Source organism: Vicia villosa, linkage group LG1 (assembly GCF_029867415.1).
Source record: "Vicia villosa cultivar HV-30 ecotype Madison, WI linkage group LG1, Vvil1.0, whole genome shotgun sequence".
NCBI lineage: Eukaryota > Viridiplantae > Streptophyta > Magnoliopsida > Fabales > Fabaceae > Vicia > Vicia villosa.
In genome coordinates, this window is record NC_081180.1 from 210,899,245 (window position 1) to 210,916,894 (window position 17,650).

General features: G+C 35.9%; 1 pseudogene; it reads left to right on the forward strand.

Annotated features, from left to right (window-relative positions):
* Window positions 1-1,330: 1,330 nt before the first annotated feature.
* LOC131622255 (heat shock 70 kDa protein-like) lies at window positions 1,331-3,428 on the forward strand (annotated as a pseudogene).
* Window positions 3,429-17,650: the final 14,222 nt, after the last annotated feature.

Consider the following 17,650-nt stretch of genomic DNA (forward strand, 5'->3'; position numbering starts at 1 on the left):
TATATGCTAAGGCGTATTCTATTCTAATTTAGAATGAGAATAAAGAATATTCTATGAAATATATATATTTATATATATATATATATATATATATATATATATATATATATATATATATATATATATATATATATATATATATATATATATATATATATATATATATATATATATATATATATATATATATATATATATATATAGAGAGAGAGAGAGAGAAACTAAAGACAGACAGCAAGAGCAAGAAAAAAAGGCAAAGTCAAATAAAAAATCAAAAGGACACTTAATTCTATTTTAATATGATTAATTATTACAATTTTGGTTACAAAACAAAAAAATAAAAGTCATTAAGTTAGAGGTGCACCTGAATATGATGTCTTGATAATGAGATAGTATACTTGTTTGAGACAATGCATTACATAACATTTCCTTCTTTGCTCTATCTTCATTCCTTTCATTTTATGCTATTCTTCATTCATTTTGTGCCTCGTAACTTATTTGCTAATAAAAGAAAAATTCAAACTCATTTGCCATATCACTTGCCTAGTCATTACTATGATGGAAGCATGGAGGCTTGTGATTATCTTACAAAAGGAACCAAGTTAGATGGGCAGTATTCACTCAAGCCATCTTTCAATGGACTTATGCAAATGACCATTTTGTCTTCCTAGTTTTCTAATGTTGGCTTAGTTTCTACTATAGTTGTCACTATTTTTCTTTAGCTTTTTTTGTTAAGTGCCTTTGTCATTGACCCTCCTAGTTCTTAAATTGCTTGACTTGTGTCTTTGACAATTATGTCCTCATCCATAGTTTGAAACTAAACAAGTGACATAGTCATTTATGTATCAAATGGTTCAGAGTTGTAACAGCACATATTCCTTTTTTATTTTTTGCAAAGGGTTAAATTATTTTTGTATAAAACAGCTGCTGATGTAAAGAAAAACCAGAAACACATCAATACATGTTTAAATATAATGTTCATATGTTTAAAGCTATCAGTTGATTGATCCAAAGATACACAAAAAGTAAGTCATCAAGATATTAAAAGCTAACATAAATTCCTTTGTTTTTTCTGTGTGGAAATAATGACCTCATCAAAAATCAATGAATATTTGAATTATACAATTCCAATACTTTATCAAGTATCCTAGTTAAAGTTCTTGGAAATTGCCATATCACCCACTTCCCACTCCCTCAATACTTGCTCAATTATTTCCAGTGTATTTTCCACACACCTTCTCATTTTCCTACTTTTCTTCTAAAAGTCTTCTTATAGTAATAATACATTCACTTTCTATGCCTATAAAGACTGCTTTTTGACTAACTACATCCACATTTTCAGTTCACTACACAAAACAACATTTTCTTCTTCTTTTGTTCTCTCCTCTAAAACTCTCAACTATCATGGCAGCAACAAAAACAAAAGCCATAGGCATCGACCTTGGCACGACCTACAGCTGCGTAGCGGTGTGGCGAAACAATCGTGTTGAGATCATTCCAAATGACCAAGGAAACCGCATCACCCCGTCTTATGTCGCCTTTACTGAAACCGAAAGACTAATAGGTGATGCTGCCATAAACCAATTAGCCACTAATCCACACAACACTGTTTTCGATGCCAAACGTTTGATTGGTAGGCGATTCTCCGACCCATCAGTTCAACAAGACATAAAGCTTTGGCCTTTTAAGGTTGTCCCAAACAACAAAGACAAACCAATGATTGTGTTTAGTTACAAAGGCGAAGAGAAACGTATTTCACCTCAAGAGATATCTTCCATGGTGTTGTCAAAGTTGAAGGATGATGCTGAAGCCTATTTGTGCCATGAAGTGAAAGATGCTGTTATAACTGTTCCTGCTCACTTCAACAACTCACAGAGACAGGCTACAAAAGATGCAGGGAAAATCGCTGGTTTTAACGTGATGCGGATCATCAATGAGCCTACTGCAGCTTCTATTGCTTATGGTTTTGACAAGATGAACTGGAGAGAAGGTGAGAAGAATGTGCTTGTGTTTGATCTTGGCGGTGGAACTTTTGATGTTTCATGTTCAAGGTTAAGTCTACATTGGGAGATACTCATTTGGGTGGTGTTGATTTTGATAACAATTTGGTGAACCGTCTTGTCGAACTGTTCCGTAGAAAGTATAACAAGGATTTGAACATCAGTGAGAATTCCAAAGCCTTGGGGAGATTAAGATCAGCATGTGAGAAAGCAAAAAGATTACTTTCTTCAACTTCAATGACAACCATTGAGCTTGATTCTCTATGTGGAGGGATTGATCTACATGTGACTGTTACTAGAGCTTTGTTTGAGGAAATAAACAAAGATTTGTTCAGAAAGTGCATGGAGACTGTGGAAAAGTGTTTGAGTGAGGCAAAGATTAATAAAAACCAAGTTCATGATTTTGTTCTTGTAGGAGGGTCTACTAGAATTCCAAAGATTCAACAATTGTTGAAGGAAATGTTCAGTGTCAACGGCGAAATCAAAGAGCCTTGCAAAAGCATTAATCCTGATGAAGCTGTGGCTTATGGTGCAGCAGTTCAAGCAGCAATATTGAATGATGAGGGAGACAAGAAAATCGAAGACTTGTTGTTGTTGGATGTTATGCCTTTTAGTCTTGGTGTTGAGATAGATGATGGTGTCATGTCTGTTTTGATTCCTAAGAATACAATGATCCCTACCAAAAAGGAGAGTGTTTTTTCTACACTCTCTTGTAATCAAGACAGTGTTTTGATCAAAGTGTATGAAGGAGAAGGAGTTAAGACTGAGGATAACATTTTGCTTGGGAAATTTGAGCTACAAGGATTCTCTTCAACACCTAGGAAGGTTCCAAATATCAATGTTTGTTTTGATGTTGATGTGAATGGTATTTTAGAGGTTACTGCTGAAGATAAGACACAAGGGTTGAGAAAGAAGATTACTATCATCAACAAGGAGGGAAGGTTGAGTTGTGAAGAGATGAGGAGGATGGTGAGGGATGGAGAGAGGTATAAGGTAGAAGATGAGGAGGTGAGGAAGAGGGTGAAGGCAAAGAACTTGTTTGAGAATTATGTTTATGAAATGAGGGAGAAAGTGAAGAGGCTTGAGAAGGCTGTGGAGGAAACTATTGATTGGTTTGATAGAAATCAATTGGCTGAAATTGATGAGTTTGAGTTCAAGAAACAGGAGTTGGAAAAGAATATGAAGGTTCTTTAATTTTGAGGATTGGTAAAAAGATTTAAGAACAAGTTTAAGTTTAAGTTTGAGAGATTTTAAAGTAATGTAAAATAATTTGACATCAACATCAAAGCTTTATTACTCAATTTGCTTGTTTATGAGTTACTCAATTCACATTAGAGTGATAAAATAGCTCTTGCATATTTTTATGCAATGGAAATTAGTGTATGTTTATTTTTAAAAACAAAATAAGAAATTAGTATGCGTAATAATTTTTCCATGTGTATATATTTTTTTTCATATGTAAGAGATAGATATTTTTTTTCCGTAGATAAAGTTTGAATATTGTAAAATGAATGAATGGAGCGGAATAGAGTGAGACAGAGCGAAATAAAACAAAGATGTTATTTTATTGTTTGGGTATTTCGGTTTGAAATTTTGATTACCATTAACTATTTGAATGTTCGAATTATCATGAAAAGATTGTAAATTGTGCAAATATTTTGAGGAACCCATCATGTGATTGAATGCACCAAAATCAAAAAATCATGGGCGAGAAACATCAAAAGACTTACCTTGAATTTCAAAGGATGAAAGAGCAGAAAGTACCATTAGTTGAATCAGTTCAGGCTATAAAACACCACCGTTTGATGTACAAGTAATGGAATGACCAACTCTAGAATTTGTAGTTGCATGGAATGCCTGCACAAAACATGGTGTTGGTTGTGGAGGACACGTGAGATACTTAAAGATAATTTGACCGTGTTGCTTGCAATAGTTAAAAAATTTCTTATTCCAGCTACAAACAATGTGTTAAAATGGTCTCCGAGAAAAGCATTGAACATGTCTCATATCACGATGTTTACCTATACTTTTAGCAGCATATGCAACCGTCACATGCTCGAAAATGACGGCTAATGAGACACGACTCCTTGAGTAATAAGACATTATTCATCCCTTATAAGTTCTCCAACACATGTATCTAAAGAAGGAATGACATTCATATTCAACAAAGCACCTCTGACAACTTCAAATTGTGGGCAAAGTTTCATGAGAAATTGATCTCAATTATTTGTGTTGTATACCTCTTGGATTACAGTGAGAGAAGTCTTGGAAACATCATCATGCATAAGAGCAAAGTATTCTATCCATAGATTGAAAAAATAAGAATAACATTCTTGAAATATCTTATCTGTAATTGACTATCTCTAGCTCCAACTCAAAATGCTTGACTGTTTTGTCTTTGTTGTAAATATGCTTAAAATAGTTCCACATAATTTTTGAATTAAAAAATTTTCAAGTGGGATAATTCCTACCAATAAAACGAACACAAAAAGCAACTTCTTTCGTTTTCCGAAACCATAATACAAGTGACAATTTTTCTTTAACTATAAACTAAATATCTTTTTGTACGTGCAACAAATTTTATTTCCTCTTTTTTTATTATAACGTGCAACAAATAAATAGAGGAATAATAAGCAACAAACATAAAATTAAGTCGCGCCCAATAATTCCCAATCCACTAATAATGAACAAGAATCACCGAATAGGAATCAAAATCTTCTAGCGCGGCGTATTAAACAACAGTCAGCGGTCACCAAAATCACAAGACGACAATGAAATCAAGATAAAAAAGTAGTGACAAAAATATAACATAAGATGACAACTAAAAACTCATAATTGCAAGCAAATATAAGGTTTTTATTTCTGAAGAAATACTTTTGAAAGGCACGTGAGAGAGGAACACAATTTCAAGAGCGATCCAGCAGGGTGTTGCTTTTAGCCAAAATAACAAGGTTTCACATGTTTGATCAAAAACCATATGATACCATGTCAGAAATTAAGGATTGATGTCATTGTTCATTGTATTGCTTCTATTTATAATAACATGGGTATTTGAAATAATTAATTAAAAATATTAGCACAGTGAAAAATGAGCGTTGAGAAAATAAAGGACTTCAGATGTTGACATTGTGGGCGGTTGAACAACTGAAGAGGAAATGTTGGAACAATTAAGGACACTTTTGGTGACGAGCTCTTTTGAAGAAGAAAAAATTATTAATGGTGAGAGGAAAAAAACTCATGAGAATTTGGAAGCATGTTTGGGATAACACGAAAGATGTGATGTGTCTGCATGGGCTCTCAGCAAAGAGGAACATTTCATGTTATGACATACAAGCGTGAGCTAAGTATGAATTAGGAATAAGGCAGTTGTGTCAGGAAAATTTAGGGAGTTTTGATCACCAACCGAATGTTGGAATGGTAGTATTATGATTGAAATAAGATTCGAATGTGAACATATACAAACCACCGCAATTATGAGATTAAAGGAAAAACTAAGGATTTATGAACGTTGGTGAAGTTGTGAAGTTCTCTACGTAGATGCCGACTTCACTTGAAGAGAAACAACTTGGATTGTACTCGGCGTATTAGCGTTTACTATTTTTTAGGATACTCAATAGATGTTTCATGGTAAGTGGGTGTAAAGGAGACTATGTAACATGTTTCGGGAGATTGTGTCTCATTGACGAAATCAAAGTAGCAAGAAATTGAGGAAGCATTTAGTAAACCCCTGAAGCATTTAGTAGACAAGATCCTGTTGAATGAAACAGACGTGTCTTGCCAACATTGATAGTGTGTAAAGTTAATTAGACTCCTATTACAAGGATAGTCGGTCACCACTTTGCGTGAACTCAATGGAATGGGTTGTGACGTGGAGGCGAAAAAGTGAATTTGAAAGTTTGAGCATGGACCTAGGATCCTAGAGGACCTAACGTTTGTGAAGGTGCTATTGTAAGGTTGATTTTGAGTGGTGAGCTAATAGTGTGATGTCTAGCCTTGTGTCTATAGAGTTTGAACTAGTGCGACTTGGTGGGCAGTTGCGATAGGTGCACAACCGTGTTAGTGTTGATGATAGTTAATAACTAGTTGAATTATTATTCTTACCTTAAGTTGCCTTAAATTTCGAGGACGAGATTATTTTTGGAGAGTAGTAATGTAAGACCTGCATATTTAAATATGATTTACTATAAACTATTTTATTATTTTAAGTATTCAAATATTTTAATCTTATTATGTTTGAAATATTTTACTCTTTTAAATGATCTTTTATTATCAAGTGATTTTATAGAATTAGTTGATAAAACTTTGATACTATTAGAATTTTAAAATAAGATAAAAATATCTTTTATTACTCTATTATGTGAATTGGTAAAATAAATATTCTCATGCGTGGGAAATTAAATTGATTTATTAATTTATCAAAAAATAAATAGTTACTCGTTTGTTAGAAAATATATTACAAATTTATACTAATTTTGAGGCAATTTCTCATCTAACTCTTGTTATATGGGGCACACCCTTGAATTTCGAAAAAAAATACTTCTGGATGAATTTGGAGATGCATCTCCGAACGCACTCTCGATAAAACAAGCAGCAAATTGGTTCAGATATGCATCTCTGAATTCATCCTGGATGAATTCGAAGATGAAAATCTGAAAACACTCTTGAACCCATTTACTACGCATTTTTATTAAAATTGGCGCAATTGCTGGGGACTCTCTGTCGATTTTAACCAATATTACAATCATAAGAATTGTATTCTCGTGTTCTGGCCCTTGCGTTCCTGCGTTTTCGGCCTTACGCGACCTAATGTAAAAAACTCAGTTTTCTGAAAAATCGACTTTGCATCGAAATTCTACCATGCCATTTCATCAGGAAAAAATCAGGGATCAAATTGACAAAATACAGGACACCACCCTAAAAACCCTAAATTCCTTATTTTTATATTTTATTTTATTTATTTTCCATTTTCATATTTTCGAAAAAATCCAGAAAAATTTGTAAACACTTAATTTGATTTTTAGTTATATTTTTCATTTTTTTTATCATTTTTTAATCGTTTTTCTATTTTCCAATTGTTTTCCTCGATAGGAAAATTGTTGGTATTCACATATTTGTTGCATTGCTGATGCATGGCTATTAGGTGTGTCTATCTGTATGCATCAAATACTAAATTAAAAAAACATAACACATAACCTTTTTAGATATGCATATTCAAATATAGCCTTTTTCATAAAAAAATAAAATTTATTCGGATATGCATATCTGATAAGTGCCAAAATATCGTTATTTTGAGTATATATTTGTGGCACTTATCGATTCTATTCTTTTGGTTTTTGTAATAAAATCCCAAATTTTGTGTAAATATTCACATCATTGAGTTTTGATTCGTTTTGTGTACCGTTTGATAGTTTTTCCTTTGTTTTATAGGTATTTATGCATATCGGAGCCTCGGGGAATAAAGTGTTGAAGGCACGACTTCGATTTTGCAGTTTTTGAGCAATAAAATGAAAATTATGCAGAAGCTCGCTTAGCCACCTTTCAGCGCCCTTCCATAGGAACAAAACAGAGAAGAAAATTTTTCTGAGCTCGCTTAGTCAGATTAACTCACTTAGCCAGCAGCTCGCTTAGACAGATCATCTCACTTAACCAAGTTCATTGTACCAGATATTTATTGACAACTCGCTTAGCCAGATCAGCTTGCTTAGCGACCCTACGCAGAATTTTCTTTATATTCTTTCATTTGTAACATTTCTAGGTTATGGGGTTTTGGGGATTTTTGTTCCCAATCTTCATCACTTTCATTTTAGGTTAGATTAAGTTAGAAAACAACTATGTAGCTTGCATGTGGATGATTGGAAGTGGATTGATCGTCGAACGGAGCTGACAAACCGGGAGATTTTCGGTTCATTTCTCTTCCTCTTTATGTTTTCTCTTATAGTTGGGTTTTGTGTATGTATTTACTTCGAACTCATGTATATTTGTCGCCCATGGTGTTATATAAAACTTGCTATACAAATTTGTGTTGATTGTTGTCTTAGATTTTTGCTCTATGTTGGGGATTTGGGTTGCTTTAGAGATAAACTTCTTGAATCCTTATCTTGGATTATTATTTGTTAGTTTCTGAACTCTAGAGATAGATTTAGAGTTAACATTCACTATGGGTATCTGTACTTAATGCTTTCGTGTTTCAGCGGCGCGCGAGAGATCGCCGACGCGAGAATACATATGTTCTCGCAGCTTTGCCTTAAAGATAACCTTGGTTGTGAGTTGATCTCGTAGGTGCTCTAGTTATAGACACTGATGTGAGAGATACGTGATGACATTGACGAGTATTATAGGTTGAGTATAACTGTTCGATAAGTTTAAGTTTGTGAGAAGTAGATTATATGCAATGCTTGATAAATTTTATCTTTCCGAAGAATGAATTCTTTTTATGTTCATATTTACTTTTCCGTTTTTATACTTTTGTTCATTCAAACTTGAGTTCGAGACCATAGAAACCGTTGAATGACATTCTCGCCATCCCTGTCGACACGATGATTCCCGGATAAATATTTCCAAAACTTTTATTGCTTACCGCTATGCCTGCCCCAACAAAATGGCGTCGTTGTCGGGGATGATTGTTAGAATTGCATCGCAATAGTTCCCGTGGTTTTGTGCTTTGTATATATCGTATATATTGTATAGTTTCACTTGTATATTTTCACTTGCACATGTTTACTTGTTCATGTTCACCATATAGGTTTACTTGTATATGTTACATATAAGTATACTTTTGTTGGTGAATGTTGGTGAAACATGTTGATCTCGGATTAGCTCTTCAATTACAAATCTTCACTTTTTAACTTATGTATCAAACATTCACCAACTTTCTCTTTTTGTATGTTAATATTTATATGTGTTCATACTTGTATATTTATGCTTTCTTTTATGTTCGTGTAATTGTTGTATATATTTGTACCCATAACGTTTGTTCGAGTGTTTTGGTTAGGACACTTTTTTAGGTTTGCACGGTGAGACATCACCATGGCATTACGAGAGGAGGTTACTTTCCAAGCACGACATAACAATAAAGGCGTCGAGCTAACGACGTAAAACAAGCGCTTGTTTGGAGGCACCCCAACGGTTGTAATTTTGTTTATATTTCAGTATTTGAGGTGTAGGTGAAGTGGAGTGTGGCTGGAAATGTAGAATTTTGTTCTGGTTTTTCTAGTTTTTGCTGTCATCGCTTAGCGAGCACAGAAAAATACTGCCACTTTGTTTTGTGACAATGGGATTCCTATTCCACTTGGTTCCCTCCTTTTTCCCACTTTCACCAAGGCTATTTAATAGTAAATATTAGTATTCATTTTTCTAATTCTTTGGTGGTTGTTTGTTGTCAATTTTGTTCGGTAATTCGAAGATTTTTGAGGTGATTTTATAAAGCTTGAGTGTTTCAACTTGCGCATGTATGGTAGGATATTATTTTTGAAGTTGTATCATTCAAGGTACTTATTTATCGCTTTTTATAGTATAGCATGTTTAGGAAACTTTTCATTTGTATAATTACCATACCATTCATTCTTTTGCATTACTTGCTTGTTGATTGAATCACTTTAGTTCCCAAACCATAAACGTGAGAAAGTTTTCCATTGTTCGTATATGCTGGAGGCCACAATGTCTGTTTTAACTAGATTTTATTATGCTTAATCTTTTGTTGTTGATTTTATGAAAGCATGAAAAGGATCAAGGCATTTTGTTTCTTTTTTAGCATAACCACCTTAGCGAAATAGTCAATTCACCTTGTGAGTGTGTGAGCATTTGTTAACCCCCTTTGAGCTTTTTGTCAACATCCATGTTATTTCTTGAACTTCCATGCTTGCATTTAGTTAACTTATTTTTGTATGGATGTTGATTCTTTTTTCCTGAACCCTCAACTTTGTGTTGTTGTATGAATTTTTACCTTGCATTAGAAAGTAAGGAGTATTCATATTATGATGCGATTGAATTCAAGTTGGGGAGAAAAATGATTGTGCACTTGTGGTTAGCTGTTATGAGGTTGAAAAGAAAAAAAATGTGAAAAAGACAAAAAAAGAAAGAAAAAAGAGAAAAAGTTTTGAAAAAGAAAAACAAAAATAATATGGAATAATTGTATTAATAAGTATGGTTTTTTGGTTGTGACAACTTGGAATAAGGAAGAAGTTTGATCGGAATTGTGCTGTTTGAACCTATGTGAATTGATCACTCCCTTAGGTTTAAGCAAGTTTTTGTTTCGATTAGCCTTAGGACTTATCCCTTGTTTGTTAACCAAGCCAAATTACAACCTTGAAAAGCCCTTGTGATTCTTGTTTGTGTATCTTTAATGTGATTTTTGGATGAATACATAATTTAATCTTTTGTTTTCAAGATTGTTAGATGAGTGTTAAAAGTCCTTCACCTTTGTGTGTTCTTCATCCATTGATGAATATTTGCTATGCGTGATTCATGATGTGAGCTTGTATTATTTTAGAATTTTTTGTATGATTTTTGTACTTAGGATTCGTTTCATTTGCATGTTGTCGTTGTAGGATAGTGGTAAGTATTTACTTTGTTTATACGTTTTTATGTTGAGTCATACATTTGTTTTTGGTTTTTGAAACTTGTTGATTCACGATTCTTTGATTTATTTGAAATTATTTGAGGACAAATTAAATTTTAAGTTGTGGAGAGTTTGATAAGTCCCAAAATATCGTTATTTTGAGTACATATTTGTGGTACTTATCGATGTTATTCTTTTGGTTTTTGTAATAAAATCCCAACTTTTGTGTAAATATTCTTTATATTCTTTCATTTGTAACATTTCTAGGTTATGGGGTTTTGGGGATTTTTGCTCCTAAACTTCATCACTTTCATTTTAGGTTAGATTAGGTTAGAAAACAATGGAGCTTGCATGTGGATGACTGTAAGTGGATTGATCGTCGAACAGAGCTGACAAACTAGGAGATTTTCTATTCATTTCTCTTCCTCTTTGTGTTTTCTCTTATAGTTGGGTTTTGTGTATGTATTTACTTTGAACTCGTGTATATTTGTCGCCCATGGTGTTATATAAAAATTGCTTTACAAATCTGTGTTGATTGTTTTCTTAGATTTTTGCTTTGTGCACGGAATTTGGGTTGCTTTAGAGATAAACTTCCTGAATCCTTATCTTGGATGATTATCTGTTAGTTTTCCGAACTCTAGAGATAGATTTAGAGCTAACATTCACTATGGATATTTGTACTTAATGCTTTCGTGTTTCAGCGGCGCGCGAGAGATTACCGACGCGAGAATATGGATGTTCTCGCAAATTTGCATCAGAGATAACTTTGGTTGTGAGTTGATCTCGTAGGTGCTCCAAATATGGAAGAAAGTGGTAGAGACTGTGAGTGATAGATTATCGAAATGGAAGAATAAATACCTTTCATTTGGGGGGGAGAGTAGTTCTAATAAAATTTGTCCTATTTGCGATTTCGGTCTATTTCCTTTCATTCTTCAAGGCTCCAACAGGTATAATTCTTAAATTAGAGTCTATTTTTAAACAATTTTTATGGGGGATGTGAGGATGAGAGGAAAATCAACTGGGTTAGTTGGGACAAGGTTTGTAGACCTATAGTAGACAGTGGGTTGGGAATTTGAAATTTGAGAGCTTTCAATGAAGCCTTATTAGGCAAGTGGGCATGGAAAGTAAAAAAAAAAAAAGGAGTCTGTGGTTTAAAGTTTTGGTTAATAGATATGGTGAGTGTAATGATGGAGTTGATTCAGGGGGAGAGAGAGAGAGAGAGAGTTCGGTTTGGTGGAGGGATATCAATCAAATCGATATAGCCAACCTGAGTCAGCAAGGGGAGTATTCTGTTAGCGAGGTGTACAAAGGTTTAGTGTTGTCTTCTCATAGTAATTCGAATAATCCTTTGGATAATGTGTGGAATAAGACGGTTTCTTCAAAAGTGGCGGGTCTGGTTTAAGGAATGCTTCAAGATAAAATTCCAACAGTAAACAATTTAATTAGAAGAAGGGCGATTGACCATAGGTTGGGCAGTTGTGTCGGAGAGTGCGGAGGGGGGGGGAATTGGTATCTCATTTTTTTTTTCGAGTGCACTATGTTTGCAGGGTTGTGGAGTCTCATTCCTTAGGTGGCTGGGAGTAAAGACAACTTTACATTCTGACGGGTGGCGTCATATGGTTCAATTCGAAGGATTACTCTATCAAGATGTAGCAACCTGCCCTAAAAATAAAGCTTTTAGAGTCGCCACCTATTCTACCAAGGCGAATAGGAAACCTACGCAGTTAAGAGATCAGGGTAAGATACTATATTCAGGTCGAGGGAAGGTGTTAGGCACCCTAAACCCTTTCCTAAGGTTTGCATTGTAGAGTCAAGGTTTGTGGCAAAAAGATAAAGAAAGATGACAGACAGTTAATAGAGTTAAAAGGCTAATTATATGAACATGATTAGAGTTTGGAAGAGGGGGACTCGCCTTGTTGCCAAGTGCCTACGTACCTCCTTATGGAGGATCAGAGTCTAAGTAGTTCGGGGACAGGGTTGTACGCCTTAGAATACGAATTTGATATGATATGGTTGGAATTGTTTGAAGGCTTTTTGAATGACCTATCGTAGTTTTGAATAAGGATGAAAATCCGTAGTTTGGTTTGAAGTGTTTTGAATGTTTTAGATTTGGGAAGTGTTTTCGGATTGGGCGTACAACCCTGATTTTAATTTGTACTACTAACCGCGATAATCGATTGATTCAATTACCATAGTTAACAGATTAATAGTTGTATCATTACCAATTTTAATTGATTGATTCAATTATCACTAATAATGAATTGTAGTATTTTAATAATTTTTAGGAGTTAATTTGTATAGTTACCCCTCGTAATCGATTGATTCGATTAAAAAGAATAACGAATTAGAATAAGAACAATAGACAGATTAATCATCGCGACTAATGAGATAGTCGAAACCATTTAACCAAGTAGAGATTAATTATATTTTAATTAAATAACATTTTAATTAAAATTTATTATTGACCATAGCGATTAATTGATTTAATCAGAACGAACAACAAATTAGAATTTTTAATATAAATATCATATACTAATTTATTTTAAAAAAAAATTATTATATAATTAATTATATTAAAAGGATTTAATTAAATTAAATATATTAATTAAAATAAATTTGGTTATTAGGATTTTGATTCAATGTGGTTACAATTGGGGTTTATAGTATGGTGACTGATTCTAGGGCGCTGGATCTAGGTAATTGATGATTTAAGGGATAGATGCTGAGGGATTATGGTGAGCCATATGATTGCGTACGCAGGGAATCACTAGAGATAATTTGTAAAAAAACATAGAAAGGGCCAGGGATCGAACCCTGGACCCTGGGGCAAACACCAACGCGCGTCCACCACCTCAACTAACGTGGTTAGTTGTTCATAGCGTGGATAATAAGAAAGATATATGGTCATTGCCAGTTAGCCAGAAAATGAGCGCGCAAATTCAAATGGGCTAATTAGATGAGGACACCTCATCATCTTCCTCAAACGGACCTGCAACTTTTGTAAATTTAGCTACGATTTAGCTAGGGATCACGTCGTAGCAAAACCGACTTAAAAAAAATAGCGAATAGCACCCTCCTTCACATAAATGTTTCGCGACCTGTCAGGTCCCTTCGTCTTCCTCCTGCGAATTGAACCCAACCCTGGTTTTGATCTAATTTAGCCCTAAAATAAAAACCCCAATTTTAAACCCTAAAGCTCAACTCGGCCTCCAATGGCCGATCATTCCAGAAGGCACAGAAACTTAATTAACATTCCAGAAACATTCATAGCAATTAGACAAAGCCAAATATGCAACCAAAACATCATGAATATGCGCACATCATACTAATCGATCCAAGATTTAAAATGACTTACTTTGGCTTATTGGAGAATAATCTGGGGTTGCTGAAGCCGTGTGATGATCCCAATAGATTCAGAAATTCCCAAGGATCATAAAGCAATGCTTAAACCTCTTTGAAACGCTTCCAATCCTTGAAATCGAATTTGAGTTTTTTTGACAAAACTTTGGTTGTTGAATATATGCTTCTGAGCAGAGTGTCCAACCCCTATTCGTGTGTGCTCTCTCCTCTACTTATAATAAGTGAATTAGGTCACAAATTACAGCCCAAGCCTCTTGAAATCCAATCTTGTCAAGTTTGTAAAAATTGATTCAATCTTGAATAGAAACTTTCTATTTTTTTGCCAAATCTCATGCCAATCTTTTCCAACCATTTATGCACAAAAATTATATTGTATTTTGATATAAATGCTGATTGAATTTGATCTATATGCATCTTTTAACAAAATATTTGATTTTTCCCTTTAATTAAACTATTTTAAATCATTTAAAAATGAAATAAAATTATATATAAATTAACTACAAGGTAAAATTCGTGGCATATGGTTTGGGTAACTTGTGGATCAAGCTTGAGTCATAACATATAGGCCCAATTGCAAGAAATCCAATTTTGACCCCCCTTTATTTCACATTTGGTCCTCCAAAATCAACCCACTTTGACCAAACATATCTCACTCAATTTTTAAGCTATGAGGGAGTTCTAGGACTTTTTAGAAACCTCAAGAGGTCCTCTACAAGCCACTTTGGAACATATTTTTCATTTGGAGCTTTTATCTTGATCATATCCTCTTTGACAAAAAACTGCTTTTGAAGGATGCTTGAAAAGGACCTGTAATCTTTTGCATTATACCTCCCAAATGAAGCATTTCTAGCCTTGGCTTGTGAGAGACAAAGTTGTAGAGAATCCAATTTCCTTCCAAATATGCTTTGAGTGGGGAATTTTTGATGTTCCATATGAAAGTTATGGTCAGTCAAAGTTCAGTTGACTTTCTCCTAGAGAAACCCTAATTTGAACCTTTTTGTATTTGTTCATCTCTGAGTTTCTACTGATAAATCATGATCAAATTTTGATCAAATGATGGATATAAACTTCTATACTTGATGTTTGACCAGTGATCAGAGGTTTGGACCATGCTTTGATTGTGGTTCATCTGAGCTGTTGAACAAGTAAACTTTGGATTCGGGCCTTGACTTTTGGCATAGAGATATCTTAGGTCATGGAGAACTTGATTAGGGATCTTGTCTTGTTAATTCCCTCAGGAGAGCACCAAACCCTAGCTTTAGGAGACTCTTGCTCAGGAGAATGACTGGATGAATCTCTTGAACCTTGAATCATTGTGATTGGAATATGGGAGGCAAATTTTGGGGTATGACACAAGACAAGGGAATAAATCTAGAAAACATGGTGGAAGAGGTGAAGTTGTTATAATGGAAATGGCTTCATATCAAGTCTGGCTCGATATTAAATAACACTTCGCAGTGGTTCACGAATCCTAGAGCTTGTTTGGTTTTATTGAGGATTGATTGTTGTAGGCGGGTTCAGCCGGATCTTGTTTATTATTTTGTTGTGGCTCCTTTTACTGTTGTTTCGGAGGCTCATATTCCTGTCTGTGATTTATCGTATTTGCTGAGCTGCTTGATTCCATTTTGAGCACTCTATTCTAGTCTGGCAGCAGGGATGGTTCGGTGAGCATCATCAAGAATGTGGTTTTCTTGCTCGATAAAGGATGTTTGTTGTTTGGTTGTATTCTTTGACCAATTTTGAATTTGAATCGGATGGGCAACAGTGGTGAAAAATTCTTTTTTTATTGAGAGTCTATGTGTTTGTTGTATTTTTTGGTGCTAGTTTTGTTATAGTGGTTGGTGTGAGGATGCTAGTGGAGTATTTGACTAGTTTGTTTGTATCAGTGGGGTGTAATTTTGTATTTAGTTTTCTGGTGCATATTGTGCCTGTTATGGTACAACAATGTACTGGTTATACTTTGCTCCTAGCATGTCTCATGATGGAGTCTTTTATTTAATACTAGTAAAGGACCCGTGCGTTCGCACGGGTCGCGTAAAGTCGATATAAATATTATATAGTTATGGTTAAAAAATTTATATTAAAATTGATATAAAAATTTATACGAATTAACAGAAAATAATTCAATGTTGATTGTCATATAAATATTAATTTAATTTATCAAGTTGTAATAGTTGTCAAGATATACATAGATTTGATAATTTCTATTAAACCAAATGTTCTGGACTGGGCCAAGATTCGGTCCAATCTACTTTCGGTCCACTTAACCTTGGGGGTCCAAACCATCCCATGGCCCACAAAGAGCAAACAAGTGCTCGTCTATTCCGTGCCCGGCACAAGCGCTCCCCGCGAGCTATCAGGTGCTCGGCACGCGTGCTCCCCGTGAGCACCTACTCTACCGAGGACCCGTCTCCTCGTAGGGTTCCTTCACATACAACCCCCCGAATAATGCGGAGTCCACGTGGTCCCTAAAAGACCGCGTCTCCCTTAAACTTCGGAGTGGTTGACCAGGACGGAGAGCACACATGCATCTCCGATATTTCCGCCTAGGAAACCTGGCAGTCTCCTAGTTGGGCCTGGAAATCCAGCCCAGTAGCGAGATCATGGCCCAGCGCTAGAGGCTATAAATACCTTCTTTCACTAGAGGGTCAGGTATTCAATCTCTGATAACCTTTAGCTCGTACTTGCGCTCCTTTGCTCGTCTTCTTACTTTGGCATCGGAGTACCTTGCAGGTACACCCCCCCTTTTTACTTCTCAAAGATCTAACTCCGAGCAGGCCTTGACGATCCTTCTGATCAGGTACGATCAGTGGCGCTGTCTGTGGGAATCAAGCTTCCCCTTCTTTAACAAACAAAGATCAAAGCAAATTCATCCTGCGCTCATCATGGCCGGCAACAACACAACAACAACAACCGGGGAGGTCCTGACCCCTTCCAGCTCGATCCCCTCATCCACGCTACCACGGCTGACGGGCATAATCGACACCGACGGGAAGGACACCAACCCCCTGGTGACGGGCAAGGGAGACCAGGTCACGTAACCTCCCAACCCACCAGGAACGAGCAAGCTCAAGACCAAAACAATGGGAACGAGCAAGCTCAAATCCAGAACAATGAAGCTGACTCCAGAGACAGGCAGCCCGCTTCCTCCTCCACTCATGCTTCTCGGAGGAAAGAGACCCAGTACGAGGACAACCATGAGCAAGTCGACATCCCTGAGGATGCCGACCCCACAGTCGTCCTCCTGCTCACGGCCCTCAAGAAGACCAACTGCCTCATCCAGCAACAAAGTGAACGAATCGACAGGCTGGAAAGGAAGCGACGTCCCCAATCTCCCCCACGAAGGTATTACAGATCGCGTTCCTCTCCGTCCTCTCGCTCCCCACCGAGGAGATATCACCGACGTTCACCCTCGTCTTCACGCTCTCCACCCAAGAGGTACCGCCGCCGAAAATCCTACTCCCGCTCCCCTCGGCGAAAGAGTACAAAGAACCAGAAACCCGAGGAGGAGGAAACTGGAAGTCTCTCCCCCAAACAAGATCGTCGAGGACCCGCCAAGACCGTGGTGAAGGTCCGCGAACGTTCCCCTCCCGAGGATAATCGCAAGGCTTCTGGAAAACCACAAGCAAAATCTCGGCGAAAACACAGCAACCGCGGAAGGCACTCATCTTCCTCGGGACCAAGCGACGAGGAAGAGTTCCGCAGCCCTCTGTCAGAGGAGATCCGACGAGCC